Source organism: Anas platyrhynchos, chromosome 1, assembly GCF_047663525.1.
Source record: "Anas platyrhynchos isolate ZD024472 breed Pekin duck chromosome 1, IASCAAS_PekinDuck_T2T, whole genome shotgun sequence".
In the NCBI taxonomy this organism is placed as follows: domain Eukaryota; kingdom Metazoa; phylum Chordata; class Aves; order Anseriformes; family Anatidae; genus Anas; species Anas platyrhynchos.
In genome coordinates this window covers 99,633,769-99,657,982 of record NC_092587.1, presented here as the reverse complement: position 1 = coordinate 99,657,982, position 24,214 = coordinate 99,633,769, and the positions used below count along the sequence as shown (strand labels likewise).

General features: G+C 35.9%; 2 long non-coding RNA genes across 5 annotated transcripts in view; both read right to left on the bottom strand.

Annotated features, from left to right (window-relative positions):
- LOC113842357 (uncharacterized) overlaps positions 1-860 on the bottom strand; it is a 75,736-nt gene extending 74,876 nt beyond the window's left edge. The window contains exon 1 of the long non-coding RNA XR_011804119.1: positions 682-860. This is a non-coding gene — a long non-coding RNA (uncharacterized lncRNA). The remainder of the gene's footprint in view (positions 1-681) is intronic.
- A 4,110-nt stretch (positions 861-4,970) lies between these two features.
- The window catches only part of LOC106016461 (uncharacterized), a 30,688-nt gene continuing 11,444 nt past the window's right edge, over positions 4,971-24,214 (bottom strand). For 2 of the 4 annotated variants that reach the window (XR_001189192.5, XR_002401167.4), the window contains exons 3-6: positions 21,345-21,466; positions 20,080-20,167; positions 14,503-14,619; positions 7,123-8,994 (exon numbers count right to left, since the gene is read on the bottom strand). This is a non-coding gene — a long non-coding RNA (uncharacterized lncRNA). Of the gene's footprint in view, positions 5,605-7,122; positions 8,995-11,814; positions 12,455-14,502; positions 14,620-20,079; positions 20,168-21,344; positions 21,467-24,214 lie in introns of those variants that run through there. The other 2 variants (XR_002401166.4, XR_002401168.4) reach the window with 2 other exon arrangements.

The following is a 24,214-nucleotide window of genomic DNA, read 5'->3' as shown; positions in this document are numbered from 1 at the left end:
TGCCTACAAGCAGTGTTACTGCAGGGTGGGAATCTATTTTCTTTGTTCTGGCACCAGTGTTCCAGTCAACAGGACATCCCACTCACTTCAGTGGGACACTCACACAGGTGCAAACACTAAGAGAGTGAACCACAGGCAAGAAGCTCTAGCACCCCTGCTTAATAGTAAAGTCTTCTGAAGACTGATATTATTCAGTCTTGAAGACAATGATCAGACCTCATTATCAGTTTTGTCTTACTTTCTCTGATTAATAGCTGAGATACTGTTTACAACTACATATATATCTTATCTAACATCACCAAAGATGTGATGATTTCTATATTTTGATAGCTAATGTTCACAAATATACTTAATGTAACAGTTCCGAACAAAGCTGACTTACAGTCCCTACCAGAACATCATAACTGTTATAAACCAACACAATTATCAAATATCAAGGCCAGACCAAACTAACAAAGATGAACAAAACCCACAACCTCAAACCAACAAAAAACAGAATTTTGCTGGTTTTAATACCATAGGAATGTGACCAGACATCCCACTTGCAACTGGCAGAATTTCCTACCTATTGTCACGAAGTACCAGCTGTTAATTAGGAAAAGAAATAATCCAAATGAACTATAATAAGACAGAACAGCCAGCATTTTTGGACATGGAAACACCAAGCCATATAATACATACATAAACATTTCCAGAACTGCTTACTAACAAGATCCATAAAATGGGGCATTTCTCCTCCAAGTTCTAATCTTCAAAACTCATTTATCCAACAGTAAATTTCATATCATATTAATCATTAAACAATACTTTAAATATTGTAAATTATATAGGAGACCAGACATTTTCTTTCTGAGGGTTTCAGAAGCAGTTACCACTTAATAAGGCTGAGCAGCTCGCCAGCTTTCTCACATTTCAGCCCTGATGATATGCATTAACAAGACACACCTTTGACTTGTTTCCTGTCTGCTATACAGTCTGGATATAGGCTGTTTCAGTCCATGTTTTTATAAGCATTTCAGTATTTTACCCAGTGACTGCTTAATGTAGAACAAACAGAATTCTCAGACTATTGTTAAAATACAGAATTTCCTCTTTAAGCTGGACTATAGAAACACTACGCTGTAGGCTTAATCACCAGTTTCTTTTGTCTCTCTGGAATATTACAGAAAGTAAACAGCTTCCAACATACCTGCAGATTACTGCAGTGTAAAAGCTGTCCGTTGCCTAATAGGCAGGGCAACCCTCCAGGCTGAGAGAGGTAGAAGTTTTGAGCTTGTGCAGATGGACAAGTGAACTCAGACCTTTGACATTCCCGATGACTGCTCTCACCACTGCTGCATCAGTGGAGGTGGGAGGGGATGAAGGAGATCCTCTGTAAGCTCCCTGTCCTCCTGTGATGGGAATAAAAATAATTAAGTAAAAATAAATAAAAATAGGAGCAGCTGTTTCCTTTTTGAAGGCCCTGCTTGCAAGAGAGATTTCAGGATAGAGAATTCCCCAGATAGAAAGTCGCTAGCTGGTACAGGCAAAGTGGTACCGAAGCCTCTGAAAGAACAGTGTGATTTAAACCCCAGTGTGTCCTCAGTGAATTATTTTGGTTATCTCAGGGAAATCCCTGTTCTGACATACCTCACGTCTCTTAGGTCAGAGGTTGGATCGATGATCTTGAGGTCTCTTCCAACCTAGAAATTCTGTGTGATTCTGTGATTCTTCAGTACCCCCAGAGGGGAACACACCTCTCAGATTCAGCTCACATGTCAATGCCATTTTGGTTTCAAAACCCCATTTTGTAGGTTCAGAGTAAAACCTAAATGACTTCACAATACAAATTGATTCTAATGCAGACTATGCTCCTAAATGAAGGAAGCAAAACACCCACAAAAGATATATAGAAAATTCTCTCACATCCCAGACTGCCAACATGCTCCAGAGACATTTAAAAATCCATTCCTAATTTGGAGATCTTAATAGATGATATGTTTTTCAGAAGTGCTGATTACCAGTGACTTAATACAAAAATGCTTTGCTGCTTAGATAGAACGTGTTGGAAATCTTTCAAAAGGGAAACTTCAACCTTATTCAAGTAATTTCCATGAATGTACAGAAACTTGTTTTGCATTCACAGATTTTATGTTATTTTGGGGTGGGATTAGACTCCATAAAAGCAATTTCTTGTGAAGCAGAGACATAAAGTGACAAATAACAGCTCACGTAAGAGTTATTTTCTTGTGGAAAACATAAAATACCCATTCTCGCATACACAAATAAATGACATGAGTGTTTGAAAAGCTTATGAAAAATAGGTACTGTATTGACGACAATTATTTTCATGTAATACAAACACTTTTTTTTTTTTTTTATTTAATCTCACTTGCTCTTTTAAAGTGATCCAGTTTTAAGTGTTTATTGTATATTTTACACTTTTTTTTTTTTTTTTTAAATTCTCTCACTTGTATTATCTGGTCCGTATCAAAAGAATTAATCTAAATCAAATGTAGAAATCAGCAGTTAGTTTGACAAGTGTCAGTTTTATTTCCATTTTCTTATCTCTTATCCCAGTTTCAATGCATCTTTAAACATATAAGCAAATCCTTTATTCTTAACACACAATAGCTTGAATTTTTATTACTACCGGGTATTTCCATCAAAACTCTTCAAAATCACTATTCTTGGAATGTTATATTTTTAAATACCATTTTAATCAGCATTTAATGCATAATATATATTTTGAAATTTACATTACACAATTAAGCATATTCAGTTTTATGAAGTTTCAAAATAGCTACTTTCTATTCACACAAAACATATTTACACTACATTCCACCAGATGCAATAAATCTGAAAAGTGGGGCATTTTTATGAAGAGATATATATCACTGTATGCCAATTCAGTGTACATACGGGGCTGCTTCCAAAGTAAATTTTTGTGAATTGCCATTGCATTGGCAGATACCTCCTAAGCCCAAAATTTGTATTTTTGCCCAAGATTTTTGCCTCAGTACTGAAGTCTATGGAGTTATGGGCTAAGAAATGACTGCAGAATCACTATTACCAGCCTGTTGATAGACATTTTACTGTGCCATGAAGACTAACATAACATTAAAGAATTACAGACACATCACAGTCTACCTTTCAGGTTTGTTTCAATTTCTCTCTCTTTTTTATCTAAGTATGCCCTGTGTGACCATCTGTTCATTCCATGGAAATGCTTAGTGACTGAGTGATGTAATATAACTAAGGAGGCCACTGTTATTTAGGAAAAAGTTAAGTAAATTCAATTGGGGAAAGTTTTCTTAGGGTGTAGGGTGATGGGAGGTGCATGAGTGAAAAAACAGCTTGTGATCTTATACTGGAGATAGAAGAATTTCTTATACAGTCATAATAACATGGCAAATTTATTTGCTAATTTTTGATTTTCAAAGGTGTACTTTGGTCTTGGAAATACTATTCACTAGAATGTGATTCTGTCACCTTCTCATTTTCTTTTTTCTTTCCACGTGAATGATTAGCTTAAAGAGATCCACTATCAATTTGGTCTTCTGCTTGGTGAGGACTTCTTAAGTCCTTATCATGAGGCTGCAGGTGATATGACATACAGTCATGCCATATACGTGAGTATTTTGAACAGAATTATGTCCACAAATGAAGCACCACTGACCCATTTTGTTGTGTATCAGAATTCCAAAATAGGTTAGCTTTTCTAGGCAAAGCAATCTGTCCCTAAGAAGTTTTCCCTTCCATTAAATTACTTATTTGAGGGAAAGAAGAAAAGAGTTTTCTATGGGGTTATTTTTCTGTGCTCGTCTTCCAAAAGCAAGATTTAAATGAAAAGCAAAGTCAATATTGGATTAGTTTGATGTTTGCTTAAGCAGAATCTCCAATGTTCAAAAAAAGCTGAGTAATTTAGGAACTTAAATCCTGTCACTTTCCAGTGGGATTTAATTTTTTTAAGAGGAGGAAGATGTTTGGGAGATTATGACTGTGCAGAAAAAAATGATGGGACTATTTTCAAAAGAAGAAAATAATAAACCTTGTTTTATAAAAGTCTATGGGAAAAAGCTTAATGACTTTAGCTCTTCCTTTATCTTTCTGCTACTAAAGAAAACAGATTTCTCTCCTTCCTGAGAGCACATACTTCTGTTCTTCTGTTCTGAGGGAGGATCACTGAACAAAAGGTCTATTATTTAACCTTTACATGCCAACTTGTAAACACAGCAATAAAAGAGAACTACATTCCACAAAAGTTGTTGTCTATGGGCACAACCTGTGGATATGTAGGGAAGATATTTTCCTTTGCCTTGGTATACTATACTCCTCTACTAAGATTGCAGTAGTTCAGCTCTGTACCTCCTCCCACTGTTTACTCTGGTAAAATGAAATAACAGAGTCCAGAATAAATCAGTAGTTTGTTTTTTTTTTTTTTCTTTCTTTTTTTTTTTCTTTTTATTAAGCAAAGAGAAATTAAATAACTTTGCCTTTATATATGGAAGGACATAGGAAACAACATGAAATCTAGATAGCAGAATGCCCAGGAACACTTGCTGATTTCTTCTAATCTGGATACAAAAATCCCTCATAAAAATCCCTTATCAGTTTTAGTCTGTGATGTTAGAAACAGAAGTAATTGTCTCAATGCTGACAAGTTGCCTTCTTGTTTACCTTGCTGTACTTTCAGGGGGAAAGGGTGATAAGCAGATTCTATCTTGCTCTTTTCAGACTACCCTAGAAAAAGGCTTGGATTAAGACCCTTGGAGAGAAAACCTATTAGAAATTCACTGTGTGGTTTACTTTAGATAATGCAGGAGTTTGGAATGTTCCTCTCATTTCTCCCTGAATCTTTCATAACCAGGAGGTAACATAATACCAACTCAATCAAAAGTTTAAAAATACGTGTCATAATGAAAAATGTGAGTCTTGTCATTAGGGCTCATCAGAAATATTTATTTATTTAAACCTGACAAGTTTTTTTTTTTTTTTTTTTTTTTTTTTTTTTTTTTTTTTTTATGAGAAATGGAGAACAATTTTCCTCAGTGTTTAAGCAGAGTATATTTTTAGGATGAGAAGTATGGCAAAAATGCTAAAATGCTTCCTCTTCAAATTTTAATTTGGATTTATCATCTGGTTGGAGACAGAGTAGACTCAAATAATAAGATATTATTCAGACTGGCCTGGCTGAATAATGTGACCTATGTTAAAATTTGTTTGCAATCATTTCCATGCTAACATTTGCTACTGCATGTCCTATCATTTTTTAAAGTTCGGTATCAGCCTCCATAGTTCCATTATCACTCAAACTTCACAACAACCTAAGTCATTGATTGCCCTTGTGTCTATCCTCAGTCAGCAGCCAATAATGACCTACATTCATTAATCCCAGTTATGGTGTTATATTAAGTAAGTCTGTTAATTTACAGTTGATCTAAATTTTCAAGTTTGGGGAGTGAGAAGGCTTCATGCATCAGTTTATACATTTTTCTTCTCAAGTGGAGGTAAAGCTTTCACTTCCCACGTCTACCCATTGGATAAAGTCGAATGAAATATTTTCTATCACCACCTGGAAGCCACGGAATAGAATCTGACAAAAATATCTGCATCCCCTGAGAGCTGAAAGGAAATAGAAGAATCTTTTTAGGAAGTTAATCTGGAATGAAGTCCCAGGACAGCCTGGAAATAAACTCATTATGAAATTAGGAATGATAGACAAGACTTGCTAGTGTGACATGAGCTATAAGGTAAGTAATTGAACTTAGTCTCTGACTGTAGGACTACAGGTTATGTTGACATGGTGAGGACAGGCCTTTTGGAGCTGAGGATACTTTCCTCTCAGTCTTGAAAATTTTGCATGTATTTCTTACCCTCAAACTGGCCTTTACCTCACACTGGTTCTAATTAAGGTTGATCTCCAGACAGCTGATTCCCATCCATACATTTGACAATTATATTATTAATATTGTTGTTGTTTGTACAACACATGGGGTGGGGGGGGGGTAGGGAGGGGCTGGGCTGTTTCTGGGGCACTGAGCATGCCACTGCAACCCATGATCCTTGGAGTGAAAATTGCTGTTGTGGCCCAGGGCACTTTTCTGTACTCCCTTGTCCAGGAGTTTCCTGGCTGCCCTCACAGCTGATGGTGGGCTGACAGAAGCTGCCGCTGCGAAGAAGGGCAGGAGAAGCCTCAGCAAGGATCTCCCCTCTCTGCCTGGGGAGATGCTCTGCCCTGAGGCTCTCACTGGTTCTACCTGAGCTTTGGATGCGGCCCTGCCCCTGCCCTGGGCCCTGCCAACCCGGTCCTACTTGGGGGCTGTCTTTCCAACCAGGCTCAGGGCCTGCGGCAGCACCTGGGGATGTTGGCGGTGGCTGACCCTGCTCATTGTGCCTGGCCTGGCCCAGCTCTCCTTGCTGGGGTTGCAGGGCAGGCTGGTCAGAGAGGGAGACCCCACACCACCCAGCCCACTGCCAGGTCTCCTAATGCTGGTACTTCACCTCAGGGCCCTCCACTCATCAGCTCTTTGGCAGCACAGGGTCACAGCATGGTGAGCTGGGGCCCTGGGCAGGTGCTGCAGCAAGCCCAGCTCCAGGGCTAAAGGCAGCTATGGGTGCTTTGCTGGGAGAGCCACACTTCAGGCACCATGGCAAGCACCCTTTGTAGAGAGTGCTTCATAGATGGTTCTGGTGCAAACAGAAGATTCCTGTGCAGATGTTTCTGAAATATACCTCCCATGTTCTGGGCTGATTTTGGCTCCCCCCTCCCTTTTTTCTTGTCTGTTCTGGACAAGAGACAGTGGTTATGGTCTGTCCTCCCCCTCTGTGACAGACCACGCTAAAACACAGGGTTCCTACAAGTCAGCCCTGCTGTCTGCTTGTGTTATGGCTGGTCTGACAGCAGTGTGGAGGCCTCAGCAGAGATGGGGGTGCTCCATCAGCCATGCCAGCCCAAGACACCACAGCGTTTGTCTTCCTTCTGCCTCTCCTTAGGTGATACAAGGTTGTCATCTTCCTGGAGGCAGATGCCTAACAACAGTCCTGCACTGAGAAGTTATTCCCCAGGGTTCCGTGGCTCAGGTCCTCAGAGAAAAGCTAGGAGAAGCTATAGAGACTGTGCACAACCTACAGGGGTGGTGGAGGTCCCCAGTCCACACAGGCAGTGTGGCAGGTGTCTGTCAGAAGGAGGACAGATCCCACAGATGGCAGAAGTATGATCTCAGCCAGAAATCAAAAGTCTTTCTGCCTTCTTTCATCTATCTACTATACAGCCTACATAGATTCTTATTCAAATATCATTAAAGCTCAAATATTGAATTATTCAGTGTAAGCAGCTTTGTGAAACACAAACTTCATGGCTGATTACATATTGACTACCCCTGACTTACGGAAAGAATTTAACTCCATGTGTTCATATACCAAACTACACATGAAACTGAGTTTCATATACCACATTGTAAAAACAGTGTTAAAATGTTTTTTTTCTCCACTTTCCACACACAGTAAAGTGAGAAAATAAACAAATGCTTAGTACTATATAGCAAAGTTTTAAATAATATTGGGGGGGACAAACACAAAAACATTTAGAAGCATTCCTATGACAGCAGTGAAAAACATGTAGTGACTATCTGGTAGGAAAAAAATAACCAAAGAATATAAACGGTGCCTTTAGGGAAGTAAAATGCGTCCTTTCTTACAAGGAAAAGCACTATAGAGTTTTCTGAATTTCCAAACAATGTAGTCATACATGTATATAGAAAAAAGTCCTTCCCTAATAAAAATCTATGATGTGGTATAAGAAAAAAAAAAAAAAAAAAAGGAAACATCATATATTTCTGTAGAAGCTTTGGAAAATGTCTAAAAATATTCAAATTAAATCAACTGTAACAACTCCTATATTAATACAGCATGCAAAACTAAAGCCTTGCATACGTGGCCATGCTACAGCTGTGTTTTTAACTTGATTACAATGGATGAAATATTTATGTGGGGCAGTCATTTATTTTTTTTTTCTTTTACATTGAGTTCAGAGGATATTTATATGAACCAGAGCTTAACAGAGTTACAGAGTTGTAAGCTGAGCATATGCAAACACAACACTTCATCTAGGTTATACAGTCTTCTATGAACCTACATAGCAAAAGCAAACCTTCGTTTTATTTCACTTGGATTTCTACTGCCACCCAAAAATTGTCAGGCAGTATCTGTTAGGTCCCATATGTTATATGTGAAAGCAGGAAATACTCCATTTTATTGTGCAGGCCTATCCTAGAGTTATTTTTTATTTCTACAGCTGTTTCTTAGTAGGTTGAAATACCACAGATGTAAGTCTTTCTTGAAGCAGTAACAGAATGATTAAAGTATTTCTCCTCAGGTGAATTCACTATTATAAAGCAATACCTTGTTCTGGAGCATGATCTGGACTTAAGTCTGTTATTTTAATGTGTAGGTCTTTATCATAAATTATAATGAAACATGTACACACATTTTCTCATAATATATGACAACTATGTGTATTAAAATGTGGCTCTAACGACCAACAGTAAACAAGAAATATCCTCTTTCATAAAGGCAGGTATTTTCTGTATATGAATATTACTATCCTGTCTCTCCAGTGCTGCTTAAAAATGGTCCTCTAAATAGATATTATTTTACTGGGAAATAACTTGTCTGCTGAGTAAGAGAAAGAATTACCAGTATTCACTGTCCTGCAGTTAAGAAGTGTTAGCATTACTCCAACAACATTAATCCTTCTTTTGTTATCTAACTGGAAAAAAATGACAATGACAGAAGAACATGGTTTGTAACTTACTATAACTTTGAAATGGTGCCAACTCCAAAAAGGTGCCATTCAATATGAAGAAGTTTGAATGCTTCTGAGTATCTTCTCCCCAAGTCCTCTGACACGCAAATCAGTCTTAGAGCTTCACATAAGAACCTGGTGGCTACCCAAAAACCCGAGTCCCGTTGTGCAAGATATCGACCACGTGGTATGAGGCTACATGTGTCAGTCTACAAAACAGTTTATATCACAGAGTGTTAAAAACACAACTCAGCAGGCACCTTTAGACCAACACCATGGAATGAACAGGACTTTACTACAGACTGACAACAGACAGTGCTTTGTCAACTTAGTTTACATCATTCAGAAAAATAAGACACCAGCCCTTTTGGTAAAAACTGCCATTGACCCTGCTTATTTTTGCCTATGAGAAACCTTTGTGAACAATGCACATTTTATCTTGGAAATCTCAGTGATGTTCCATGCAGGGCATGGCTTTCTTAATCTGTGATTGAGTAAAGTTATATCATTTTCTCCTTCTAGATTTTATAGATATATTATTCCATATGCATTTATTAATTCAGATTGATTAATTTGCTTTCTGATCATAGTGTTGAAACTGATTTATCCCACAGTAATACAGATGCTGCTCTTGTGCAAGGAAAGTGGCTATGACTAAGACTATGTTTGCTTTATATCTTGCTTGCAACATAATCTTTCAACATTTTAGGTTAGGTTTTAACATTTTAGGAGGCTCTGTGGACACATATTAAAAAGGACCTTGAGGAAAACAGACAGAAGGTGTCAGTGACTGGAATAATACATTATTTGTTATTTCTGCCATAAAACAACAGCAACAAAAAACACCACCACAACAAAACAACCTGTAGAATTTCTCATTCTTTATCTGTATATAGCATTTGCCATGGAAGGAATGACAGTGTTGGCCTAATCACGAGTGGGATCAGTCCTAAGATACATATAACCTAAAACTTTGCTGGCTAGTGAGAATGAGAAAGGCAAAGAACTTAGTACTGTTATTCATAAACTCAGTATCTGCTTGAACCCAGGTAGAATTTCACTCAAGTCAATTGTGAACTTAAGAGTTAGAAAAATGTAACAGTGATACTTAAATTTAAAAAAAAAAAAAAAAGTCTTGATACATTCTGGGTAAAGTTGAAGGCACAGGAATAAGTTTAAAATTTTCTGAGAAATAACCTATTTGTAGGGAAGAAATAGTATGAGAATACTGCTTAGAATTAACAAAGAGATTTGCAAATCAACCTGTTTACTTTAACAAAGTTATATTTTTCCAATGTCTTAAGTGTTGAGGGATGACATGGATTGTAGTTCCCTGTCTTACATAGACATAGAACTTTTCTGAGGGTTAAGAACTTACATCAGACATGGATGTGGAAGTGTAAGTATTAAAATTTCAGTTAAAAAAAAATATATATATATATATATTAATATATACACTTAACACAATTAAATTGTGGCAATTTCAGACTCAGCAAAGTAAAGGGAAGCTTTTCTGTTGATTATAATGTGACAATTTCTTGACATGTTTTCGACAGTAATTTATAGCAAATTTTATTTGAAAAGCTCTCTGCTTTTGCAGGACAGAACATAGTGCTTTCCACTAACTGGACTTCACAAAAGTAACCAGAAGGTTGTCAGGAAACATTTCATACAGATAAACACTGTCCCTTTATGTGGATGAAGCTTCTTCTTGATGTATGACTTTTTCAAGGTCAGAGTGGATGACTCTTCACTTTGGTGAATATGGAAATTAACCTGGACAATTGCAGAAATTTTTCAGACCTATTCACCTGTGCATTTTATAATCACTGTTTATTTTCTGAGTTAATGTTTTCGTACATTAGAGCAAATACAGAAGGCTAAATTTAATAATACTGTTGGATAGATCTCGATAAAGTAATATGCTCTTTAAGAAGCAATCCTGAAAAAAATAAATGTTTTAAAGTCAGAAAGGATAAAGAAATTTTTCTAGTATACTCGTCTCACAAAGCAACTGAATGCTGAGAGAATTAATTTTAGTTCTTTCAATGAATTTGGCCATTTTGAGGATTTATTTTTAGTATTATTTTGATAGCATATGTTTGTTGTTGCTGTTTTTAATTGATTATTTCTCTGTATTGCTGGCTGGTACAAGAAGTTATTACCAAGAAACAGTACCACTATAAAGAAGTTATAAAACTTAATATGTTGACAAGATTGATTTGTAGCTCTAGAATAACTGATGTATATTGTAACATAAAGAAGTTTTGATCTAGGTGCTAAGTGTAATGTAGTGAAATGAAATTGATAGTAGACATTGACTAATATGCCCAGTTATCCAATAGGTCAGAGTATGAAATTTCTGATATCTAAGGTCATTAGAGACCTTAAGAGTTAAAAAGAAATGATGATACTGCATCAGTAATGCAAAATCACATTCAAGAATGAAGAAATCTCTGTATACATTTTTCTTGTCTGCTTCTTTTTGTTTGGATATTATACATTTTTGTAAAGTACTTTCTGTACTTTCTGTATTTTTTATACTTAAAAGCTTTTAAAACCTGAAGTTCAGATTTCATCAATATTCCTCATTGCAATATCTCAACAGATTCCACATGGTCATGCAAATAAGCAACCTGGATTCAAGACTTGAGTGCAATATACACAGAATTCCTTTTACTCACTAAGAAATTGGAGATGCACTTATGCTGACATACATGGTAGTACTTAAGGGGTGAAGTACAATAGATACATGTATGTTCTAGAACTCCATTAAGATTCCCTACTGTAGTACTAACTCTAGCTTGATCGGACCTTTTTGAGTATGCTCATGGTAGGAGCATCCATTGTATCAGTTTGATTTATTATAAACTAATTGACTATCGACATGTTTGCCATTGCTTTAAAAGAAAGGAAAAAGATCTCTACTTAACTAAAACAAAACAATAACAACACAAAGCTAAGAAGTGAAATTGGATCATATTTTCAAACAAGTTTCATACAACCTCTTGAACTTCATACAACTTCTTGAACCAACCCATTTGTTTGTCATATCTGAATGGTGTATACATTAACTTTAAATACAGGGACAAGAAGGAACATAACAATAAGGGAAGTAAGTAGAAAGGGAAAGTGAGAAGCAACAATGAGATATGGAAAAATGACAACCAGATGTAAATGATTAACATAATGAGAGAAACAAAGCTTTTTTTATATGTTACTACATCTAGTTAATAACATACATAAATCTCAATACTGAAAGAAATCCAATCTATCCTGAGGCTCATCATCTCTATTAGAAATTACAAATTATCAAATAAAAGATTACTTTAAATTATATTTAGATAAATTCCTTCTAATTTAAAAATTCAAGTAAACCCATATTGATTATGAGAAAATATAGAAGGATTCCTTCTAGCATATAAAAAGTTTTGTTTCAGGGACAATAAATTTATAATGTCAAATTATACTTGCACTGATAACTTTAAGTTTAAATAGCTTAGCTTCTCACTTTTTTTTTTTTTTTTTTTTTCATTTGAATATCAGAGGCATAATGAATAAAATAACTTAGAAATTATGAAAAATATCCCTGGAGAATTCAGGGTCTTCCACATTTTTCTGTCAGGAAGAATTTTAAACAATATGCTCTTGCCAGTCCAGGATGTTTAACTGAATAAGAAGACAAACAAGCTCAATTATCTCATCAAAATATGTTACCATTTAGACTTTAGGAGAACTATTTAGTAGCAAGCATATTTAAGCAACCAGGTTGTAGATTATTAATTCAGTAGGAGGGTCAATTATCTTAATAAGGACCGGAGGTGACATAGCGGTTTGTGATTTTAATCTGCAATAGGTTATTGTGAAATTGCCTGAGGGTGAACATAATCAATTTGGAGCATCTAAGCAACATTTACTTTGTACTAAAACTGACAAACAACCGCAGGAAATTCACCAGTGCTGTCAAACAGAACACTAACACACAGAACAATAAAGGTATTATTCTTCAGAGGTGGGTGAAAGAATGACACTAGGTATAAGATATCTACAGAAGTTTTTGCATGTATTATCATAAACTATCCTATTCTGCATTCAGTTCCTGGAAGAGAAGAAATTGGATTTGCCACCTCCCAACCCACAAATAAGCGCCCAAATTTTTATGGAAAGATGGAAAAATAATATTTCCCAAATTTAGAACTCAATATAAAAAAATCAGCCTGTGCATTCAGAGCAGATATGACAATATACTATAAAAGTATTCAGACATATTATTTATTAAACTCCTATGCTGAATGTCTCCAAGTCCTTATTCTTACAGATAAATTATTTATTACTGAGCACCACTTAAAGAAGCTGCTGAGGGGTCACTCCTCTGAATTTCTTATGTCTGACAGAAAGAAATTCACATCATTAAAATGCAAGAAAGTATGCACAGCACAAAGCTGCCTCTTTTCTCATTTGGTATAGATGGATAATTGACAAAGTATCTTGATTGTATTTGAATGCTCTGACTTTTCAAACAGGGAGGAAAATATATTTTAATATATTGGGCCTACCTAGAAAGAATTAATATTGTAACTTGACCTTTATGTCTACATTGTTCAAATATATTCTAAATTGTTCTGAATATTGACTTACAGAAACCTAAGATCTCAGATTGTGTAATTAGCTTGGCTTATAGCCATCAAACCATATTGGAGTTTCTTGTCATTAAATGTGCCAGTGAAGAAAGGCATGTCATGAATCTAGTAAGAGGGGGAAAAGAAGATTTTTTCATGTTATTCTTTGATTTTCATCATGAAAAACAGATAGATTGGCTTTTTTTCCCTTTTCTGCAGAGAATCAATAAGTTGAGCAAAGTTGTGAACATTGGCAGAATGACTAATATCAGCGGATCTCCTGTGGTGACCCAAGCCAGCCTCATTCCCTAAAATGCATCTCTGTGGTTATTTTATAGCTATTAGTACAGCATGTCTTTAATGAGAAATATTTCATAAACTCTGACTACATCACAGAGAGATGGCACATTGTTTATCCCAATAATGAAACAATTAGAAAGCTTAGCAGGTATAAGAAGGATATGCTCTAAATATCTTCCAAATCTATCATTCTCTGTTGGATTCCTGCAGACTTTCCAATCTGCAGTGCACAATTACAAAAATCTTTTTCTTTGGTTTATTTTCTCTAAAATAAAACGTTTAATTTCTTGATCTAGGATGTAATGTCACAGTGCCATACTCTTTAGAACAATTAAATAAAATGGAGGTTAAAGGACGACTGTGTCACTCTGACTATCAGACAGTAGGAGAAAGGTGAAAAACAAGGCTCTAGTGTTTGAAGAAGTCTATTTCTATAATAAATTGAAACTAATTTCAAAAATTAGGGAATGGATTCAAGCCAGGAAAACATCAGCATAATAAGCTTAAATGAAAGACCTCTCAGGTAGGACTGATGAGATGGGAGTCTTCAAAGAAAAGAAAAGAAATAAATACAATTACATCATTGCCACTAAAATAAATAAAATGTTAGCTTGAAATATTTGAGCAATAAATGTAATTGACTGAATGACTACAAGAATTTATACAACACTATAAATATGATGGACATGGGATTGGGAATGAAAATGGTAACAGTGTTGCTACAATAACACCAGAGTCATCAATACAGCACACCCAACCTTAAACTTTTATAACATTCATCAACAAACCTGTACCTACATTACCACATCGTTGCTGTTCCTGTGTGAGTTGTGTAATTTCTGCCTCCAGAACTCCTGTATAGATAGCCCTGTCCATCACAGAAGAACACATCCACTGCCTTTTCCCCCCAGGTGCCTGTGCAGAGAGGATGTTAGAAAGATAAAAGAATAATCATGTCTGCACATTGAGTGCATTAAATGGAATCTTTTAACTCCTTTCCTCTCCCCTTCCTTCCCCATTTGTACAAAGAAACATAGAATCAAAACATATCAGATACATAAATATAGCATGTGTGCAGACCACATATATATGTCAAAAATCACGAGCTGGAGTACAAAGTTAGATTACAGTGTAGACATTCCTTAAGAAGATCTGTAAATATGAATCATTAGAGCATAAAACAGTAGGTAAGTAGCATAAAGCACTAAAGAGAAATAGAAATGAAGAAAATGGTACCTGAAAAATCTAACTGAAAAATGAAACTTTATGGACACAAAGATGTAGAACAAATGGGAATCATGTGAGTACCCAATACATGAGAACAGTAGCAGTAATCTGAGAACAAGTGAACAGAAAGACTGCATTATGCAAAGCATCCTGCAAGGATTTTGAAGCAGATAAGCTAAAAGTGAAACTGAGCATACGCTTTTCAAAAAAATCATCTCAACAGTGTAAAAACAGATGTGAATTTGCAGTGCGTATAAAATACTGAATCATAAACCAAACAGCTTTTTGTTATAAAAACTGTAGAATCTAAAATCTGATGTCTCACTTGTACCACAACAGATAAAGGAAATAAAATGAATGGGAATGTGGCAAGGTAGACAAAATTAGCAATCATTGTCATTGTAGGCTGGGAAGAAGAGAAGAGAATGAAGGTCCTATTTTGAGTACACAGGGAAGAAAAAATTGGGAACTACTTTTGTAAGGAAAGAACTGAGAATAAACCTGCAAGTCAGACCTTCTTGAATGTTATAATACAATTGGGTTCAGGATTTTCAGATTCTTTTTCTCTCTTTTAAGTCTGTGCAATTTATCTTCTGCTTTGTGACCTTTCACTATCTCCTTCCTCTTTTATTTCTGAACAAGTTTCCAGATGGTCTCCCATCCAAGAAATTCCTTTATTACTCAAAGTAGGTAGGATCCTATTTTTACCAAAATACATTGGACAAGGTTCTTGTGCTTTCTGCAGTTGTAAGAAATGAAGTGAAGCTTAATTAAGGCCCACATCATAAATACTTAAGCAGTTTATATTCATATCATCCAATCGTTCTTTAACAACATACAATTAAAACAACCTAACAACAATTCTAGTATGGAGAAAACACTGAGACTAAACAAAGCTAGTCTATTTTATTTTATAGAGGATCCATTTTGACAGTTTATAGTTTGCAGCTAATTGTGTAATTTTCATTGGGTTAAGATTTATGCAATGTTGAAGAGAGACTGCCAATTAAAATCATTTCTGACTGAAAACAGTTTACCTGCAATTTTTGCAAAGAGCAAGTGAAACTACACTAACTATAGGAGATTAAACAAGAATTCGTATCTGTTTTTCAGTTTGTTTGACATTTTTGCATTTGGCAGCACACTGTGTATTGACAAAGTAACTGTTTCCAATATACACTCAGTTTGTTAGTCAATTCATGTGTTGCTGGCATTGCTCTTCCACACAGCAGCAGAGAAGCAAAATTTGAAAACCCCCAGAAATGTGTGACAGCAAGCCCATTAAAATTGGCAGAATTATGAAGGAGATCTAGTATATGAAATAACTTTGATTTTGTAGGCAAATAGAATTCAGATTGCTTTATATTGTTTTGTTTCATCTTTGCTTTTCCTTACAAAATACTTTTAAAAGATTTCCATCCAAAGCTTTAGATAATATTAAATATAAACCTGTTTGGCTGTTTTCCAAATAAAAGAAGATTTTTACTGGAAAATGCTAAATTATGAAAGTTATGGAAACAGATTCAACAATCTTGTGAGAACCGGCAAACAGTGTTTCCAGCAGCCTACTCTCATCATACCACATGAGTGGAGAATGAAGAACTCAGCTCAGTGGTGCCAATGAGGTTGCTCTAACAACTACTGGGCTTCCAAGCTCTCTTTATCTGGAATGACGTTGTCCCAGAGCCTGAACTTTCAAGGTATCTCTAAGCACTGTTCTCTGAAGAACAGTTCCATACTGTGGACTGTCCTAGAATTAGAGATCTCAAAGTTTCTTGTCACAAGACCTAAAAACTTGGAGCTGAAAGCTCATGAGAATCCCAGCTGCAGTAAAAGCTCCCTAGAATTGTTAAAGTAACTTTCAGCCTTCCTGAGGAAGAAGAGTCACCCGTGCTGCAGGGATGATAGATTATCCATATGTCCCTTTAAAGTTTTGCTCTTTCAGCTCCATAATGACTAGAGAAGTATCAGGAAACTAAAACCTGGAAATCCTGAGAAACTTCAAAGCTCTATTTCAATATATATATTTTTTTCAAAATATAATATTTAATGATTGTGAATACATTTATTTATACATGCTTTCTCCTGGGTATTGCTTTTATATAAAAACCCAGTTTTAAAAGCAAAAGGAATTTTCCAAGAAATAGATAATCTGACCTTTTCCCATATAAAGTTAGAATAATATCTCTCTTTATAGTATAAAATATATGTTAAGAAATTTATGCTAGGGAACAGATGGTAAACAAATCAAAAAGCAAAAACTAGAGCACTACAGAAATATATATTTTTCATCTTTTTCACTGTGGCAGAATGCAGATGTAAATGTTCTGACCGTGGAGAGTCTTTCACATGAGGTTAGCTTTTCTGAGTTGTCCTGTTGACAGCTGTGAAACTGGCACATATACAGCTACGGGGACAGAATCATGGAATAGTCTGAAAAGTACCTCGAAAAGTGTAGTCTGGCATCTTGCCTCAGACAAGGTCAATTTTATCTTTGTCATTCCTGGCTGATGTTTATCTAACCTATTAATGAAGGTGTCCCATGATGGCAGCTACAGTTTTCCCTCAACAATTTATTCTGTTGCTTTCAATATCTTTATCATCACAATGTTCTTCACAATATCTAATCTAGGTTCTTTCTTGCTGCAATCTAGTCTAATTAACTTCTTTTTTTTATTCACCATGGACACGGTGAAAAAGTTAGATTTTTTTCCTTTTTGCAAAGGATTTTTGTATACTAGAAGGTTTGCAAATATGTGTAAAGGACAGGGAACAAAGTTAAATTTCTTTAGCAGTCATCAGCTGGAGCAGGGAGAATAAACTAGGTTTAGACAAAAATTTGAAAATTTAGCACAACAGTAGCTATAGGAAAAATATAGGAAGAAATGCTGACATATTTGTGGCACATGATTATTGATGGGATTTGGTAGGTCAGCTTGATTGTTGGACTTTGTGGTCTTGGAGGTCCTTTCCAACCTAGATGACTTTATGATTCTATGATTCTGTAAGAGAGGACTAAGAACTTACTGCTCTGCATGATGCTATACAAGAAGAATGGGAAAAAAAATTGTTTGTTTTTTGGACACTGAACTTTTTATTGAAACAGAAAGCTCAGGCCCCAGAACATTTAGTAAAATTTATTTTCTTTCGGAAGTTATGTTCAACAGATCATTTTTGACCAGCCATATTAACAAGATTCAGAAGAGAATCCACCAGTCTCTGAAATTTTTTTAGAACTTCCTCCAGCAACATAACAATGGACTTTAACATTAGATGGGAATTTCACCATGTATTTTAAGTACCTGCCCCAGTACTCACTAAAATCTTAGCAATTTGAGCTAGCTTTGAAAGTGTCTTGGAAAATTCGTTTTGTGCCTCTGCTTACAGTTGTCTGCTTAGCTGGTTTTTTCATGAAGGGAGTCAAAGCCTCATGTGCTAGGTGGTCTACAGTGATCTATATTTCATGCAGGGATACACTGAAAGCACATGTGTCTGAACAGAGAACAACTTGACTTAAGAAAATCCAACCCAAAAGTGCAGATAAGGATTCAAATAAGATTGAATAAGCAAATTCAGAACTAACCAAAGCAAAACAATGCAAATGAACAACCAACCACCATCACCAGAAAAAAAAACTCTCAGATGAACATTTTGTCCTTTTCTTAATACAGTCTGCTCATTTGTTGTGGCTTTATATGAAACTATCATAAAATAAAAAATATGCAATCTCAAAATTGTTAATAAAGATAAAAATAGACAGTTTTGCTAAATTCTACATATAGAGCTTGTGCTAAACATATTCTTAAGAATCATGATGTTGGTAAGCCTTAAAATAACAGTGAATTGAAAATACGAAATGTATTATTAATAATAAAAATTAAAGCAGCTTAATCCATAGCTATTTTAGGTGCTTGTATTATAAATCTAAAGTGTCAAGCTGTCTTGGATCCAGTAGCTGTCTTGGATCCAGTGCCTGCAGAATTTCATCTAGAGGACATTCAGAACACCTAGGTTAGTATGGCACAAATGTACTCTGTAGTTTTCATTTTCCCTGTGCTGTAACATCTGTAATGAGCTAGAGATGCTTGCTTCCTAGCATCCTTGCTGACCCTGTACATTCTTGGTAACATCTACAGTGATTAGCACAGCACATGCAGAAGATGCACACATCAGGTTGACAGCAGTGCGTAGAAGTGTCCCTCATGCCTTACTTACTATCATTTTGTAATTTAAACAGTCTGATTCTCAAACTATAGAAATCCAAGGACTGCTTTATTGCAAATTAACTTTCATTAGGTACAAAGGCCAAAGAGTTCTATTACAAATAGAACTCTTACCAGACATTGTCCTTTTTGCTACAGAAAGGAGAGAAGAGAGCTTGGCTTTACATCACTAAAAAAAGCCAGGAAGCCCAAATCCCCAGAGTCCAACACTACTACAGTCAGTTTAACCACCTCAGGAACACCTTAAGCAAGCATTACATCAGAACTGAGTTTGTTGGCCAAAGGGAGAATGTCTGCCCAGAAAAATGGAGGCGGTGTTTTTATTGTCAGTATTAATCTTTGAACATATTAAACCACAAACGTTCTCCTGAATCATCATATGGAATATCTGTATTTTTAATGACTGCCACTATTGATAAATCAGTCTTATAAGCACTGAACAAGCTTCTTTTACAAGTGTGAGCTCTTCTTAACACTCTTTATAAACATTAGAGAAAAGTTTTAAATGTCGTATTTGATTTGTGTTTTATTTGAAATGGAAATAAGCAGCCCACACAGGCTTAATAATTTATTTAGTGTTTGGTTTGATACATTAGGGCACACCATTTAGATGGCAAAACATCCTCTTTGGAACTAAGAAGTCCAGCAAGTCTTAAAAATCAGCTATTCCAATAGTCATTCTAAGGCAAATTTCTTTTTCTCCTGGGCATTGCTTGATATGTGAGAATTCCATATTTTACCTTGTGGCTGGACTCCCTAGATTATTTTTGGTGCAGTCTTTGCACAAGTCTAAAATAAAAGATGTGAAAAAGTGAATTTTCTCTTCCAGTCACTGCATTATGTCCTAATGAAAGACTGTGGCATTTTTTATTAACACTGAATATTGCTTTAAACAGCTAAATGAATACAATAGTCTCCAACTTACCTTCCCAAAACACACAAACAGTTTGCTAGATAGATGATAACCACAGCTGAATTCAGTCCTAATCGGATTCCACTGTCAAATACAGAACCTGTAGAAAGGGGGAGAATTAGTCTAATTGCTTCTAGTAATTAGAAAAGAACACAAGTAACTAGGAGAAAATTGCTAGGGAGGGAAACAATTTAACAAAGAGAAGAAAGTGTCAGAAAGCAGTCAGAAAAGAGCAAAAACAAAACAGCCCTAAAGCAATGGGGCATGCTGTCTTCCCAGACACCGTAGTCAGAAGGTTGAGCTGGGGGCACATCTCCCACGTGAGAGTGCGATGGAAGCTTTCGAGACAGCACAAAGGTGACTTTGTAGTCTGTGGGAGATGTATCACAGCATACTTGGTTGCAGCACTCACAGCAGAACCTGCTGTAAGCTTTGCCATAGTTCAGCAGAAGAGTCGGTCTGGAGGAGCCTTTTGCCCTGCTATCCTATCATGAGAACAAGGGTTTAGTGCTAAACACTATGAGCAGCAGAAGCATGTCCAGATGCCAGGGGAATTCAAGTGATCGTGGGGAAAGCTGAAAACCATGGTCTATAAATCGCACTACAAAGGTTATAAAAATAATTCAGATCGTTCTTTCTTTAATCCCAAACCCAGTCATCAAGTAATAAAATACAGCAACTGTTTCCTAAAAACAAATTCTGTCATTTGTTTTTGTGTTTTCCTTTTTTTTTTTTTTTTTTGACATCATTACCTACTTAGTGGATAAAAGGAATTCAATATATATAGAGTCTAGAAAAGTGCTTGACTGATACCTCACAGCAAATTATTTCCCAATGACTTGCAGAAGATCATTGTCACATGGCTTGAGAGCTGACTGTAAAATAAAGGCTTAAAGTATTAAATTTGGAGTGTGTGTGTATTGGGGGGGCGGGGGGAGGGTGTTATTTAACAGCATTCTGTGGAGATTCATTCAGTTTAATGTCTTTATTAATAATGTGGATGTGGGAGTAAAAATACGTTAATGAAATATGCAGGTGAGAATAAATTAGAACTTGAGGTGAACACCAGAGAGCACAAAGGAATAACACAAAGGGGACCAAGTAAGATTAAGGAATCAGACAGAAAATTACAAAATGAGATTCAAATAGGAAAAATACAAACTAATATGTGAGGAAAATAATGTAAAATATAGATATTGAAATAGAAGCTGGGATGAAGTATAATGCTGGAAGAAGACCTCAGAGTAATAGTTATTGAAAATTGAGTAAAAGCTTACAGCACAGCATGGGTCAGATCATTTTAGTTCTTTTCTAGAATTCAGTTTCTTCAGACAGTGAAGAAACTATAGCAGCTCTGGCACTGCAACCAACAGTTTCATTGGAATCAGCCACATTGGACCTATTTAAACAAAAAAACAAAGAAAAAGGTTGTCAGTGCTCAGTTCCCATAACTGCAAAGATAGTGACAAATGAGTGTATGATTTGTCTTGGAAATGACATAACTAAAACCATTATGAAAAAAATAAAAATAAACCAACACTACATATTAGGTTGATCCAAGGACCCAGACCTGAGAAATGGAAAGGAGAAGATCCGCCACAAGCAAGCCATGGTTTAATTGATTTGTGTAGCCAGACTTTTTTTTCCCCTTTGGTCGGAGAAGTGATGGTGCGATTTTAGATTATACTGTGATTATACCACAGTGGTTGTATCAATGTTATTGCGTAGTGTGGTTTCAAATTATATTGAATATTACAGAGTATTTGATTTAGATCTCATCTGAGCCTGTTCCCTGACATGCCAGAGATTTGGGACTCTACATGTATTTCTTTGAAGACCATAAAGAAGAGCTGCTTCTGGGAATTTATTGAAAGGTGTCAGAATGTGTGACTAAGACAATGTTGTGCAGGACATGCTAGAAAAGCTGCCTTTCTTGCTAGAAAACATGCATAGAAGTCAAAATATCTCATCTCTTGAAAATCTAGCAAACATTTGCGTCACTGAGGTATTTGAACAGTAGTTGCTTTATTTAGCAAGTTCCACTTCTGCTCCCCCTCTTAAATTGGTGTCAATTCCTATCATCCCTCCTGCACCTATATTAATAATTCTGAATCGGAAGCAGATATTTTCTCAGGTATGATCATTAGCACTTGTTAAAGGCCTTGTTGAGATTATTAAATGAATCTTTCACTTACTCACCTTCTGGTTATTTTTCAATTTGTTTGAAGATGGCTGCAATTAAATCTCTTCCTAGGAAGAGGAATTCCCCTAACAAGGTGCAGCTTGCAGCTCAGCACTCCCAGCTTGCTCCCCATGATCCCAGAGTGGCTGCATCACACCAGCTGTGGAGAGGGGAGCTGCCAAACTCCTGCTGTGCTCTTGTCCCATGGCTCAGCAGCTCCATTTGCCTCCATGAATTTTTCTGTTTCTTTTCACATTCCTATGGCTCTGGATGCTGTCCGAGAGTTGTCATGTATAAACATATTTAGTTTGGTTGCTCACTGAAAGCAAGACTATGAGATAAAGGGGACAGAATTGCTTTATGTATGGCCAGCCTTACCAATCCTCTCATCCTCTGCAATCAAAAGGCATTGGGAAAGCTGTCCTGAAGCCAACTAGTTCAGGCTTATGGCATGCTCTCTAGCGAGGTGACAGCCAAAATCATGGCATGCTAGTTGAGAAAGTATTAAATTGATGGAGATGCATCACTGACAATGAAAAACAACTGAGATAAAATTTGTGCACAGGGTCTTTTTTGTTTGCCTTTTTTTTTCCTTGTTTGCTTGCTTCTTTTTAAGCATACAACTGCATCACTTTTTTTTTCTTTTTTTTTTTTTTAACCACCTTTTGTTTCCGTTCGACACAAATAATTTTTCAATTGTAAAATTAAGACTATGCAGTAGTTTTGGACAACTTAGGAAGTGTTGATAGCAGGGTCTGGCTTTTGACATAGTGGGGTTTTAAGAAAAAAATTTTCATGGCTTTTGACTTACAGTTTGTAACATGAAGGAGTTTAGATGCAGGTGATTTATGTGGTATCTTTGGAAGCTTGAAAACAGATTGTTACTTTGCATAATCAAGTTATTGATATCCAGTAATGAGTTACTCTATGTGAATCCCAGGCAAACATTTCTAAAATAAACCTGTAAACATGCTGAATTGTTATTGCATGGTTTATTGGCACAAATGACTTTGATTTCCTCTTAAACTCTGTCTTCATCTCACAAATGCAACAAATAAATCATGTAATCAGTAACGTGATCATCCTAGGCAGATGTCTTGATACCACCTCAGTAAGGTCAGCTGAGAGTCAAGGCTGTAAGTAGAAACTTACTGTACACTGGTCCTGTGGCTAATATTAAAGTGATTGAAGCTTTAAAACACTGTTTAAATGATAAATGGTTATTCTACCTTGAGCTACCTAGGTTGTATACCACATTTTCTGAGAACCAGTGTTTGTCTTGTTGCTCAGCTCGTTTGTCTCTATTAATAAAATTCTCAGAGTGCACATGCACTGTAGGCAGTATGGAAAATTTGCCTAAATCCACCAATTCTATAATTAACACTCAAATTTTTCATTACTTTTCCCAAGATTATCAGCTCTTATTACCATAGTAAATTCTGAATGTTCTAATGTAGTTCTCTGCTTCCATACATTCCCCAAAACAGAAAAAAAATGGGGTGCTAGTATTCACCAAACCAAACAAGCACAAACAACGACAACAAAAACAAAACTCTGCCTTAAATTTCCAAACATAGAAAAATAGAACTAGTTTTTCTGTGTTGCATACATTAAATAGAATTGAGGCATATAAAGAAAAACAAGTATATGCTTAAGCCCAGCCATGAGCCATGTGATACTAAAATCATAAGGCTTTTTTTTTTTCTGGGGGGGAGGGTGGTGGTGGTGTATGAAATATTAAGATGATTGAACTAATTTGTATTAGCCTGTTATCTTAGTTTATCTTTAATTGTTATTATTTTTATTATGTCATTCCTTTCCTACTATTCATCTGCATTGTTGCAAAGATATTGGAAATATCTCTTCTCCCAAATACATTTTTCACAAACTTGACTCAGAAGATATGGATTTTGGGGAAGATCATTCAAACTATTGGTCCAGAATAATTAAAATACCAGAATAAGT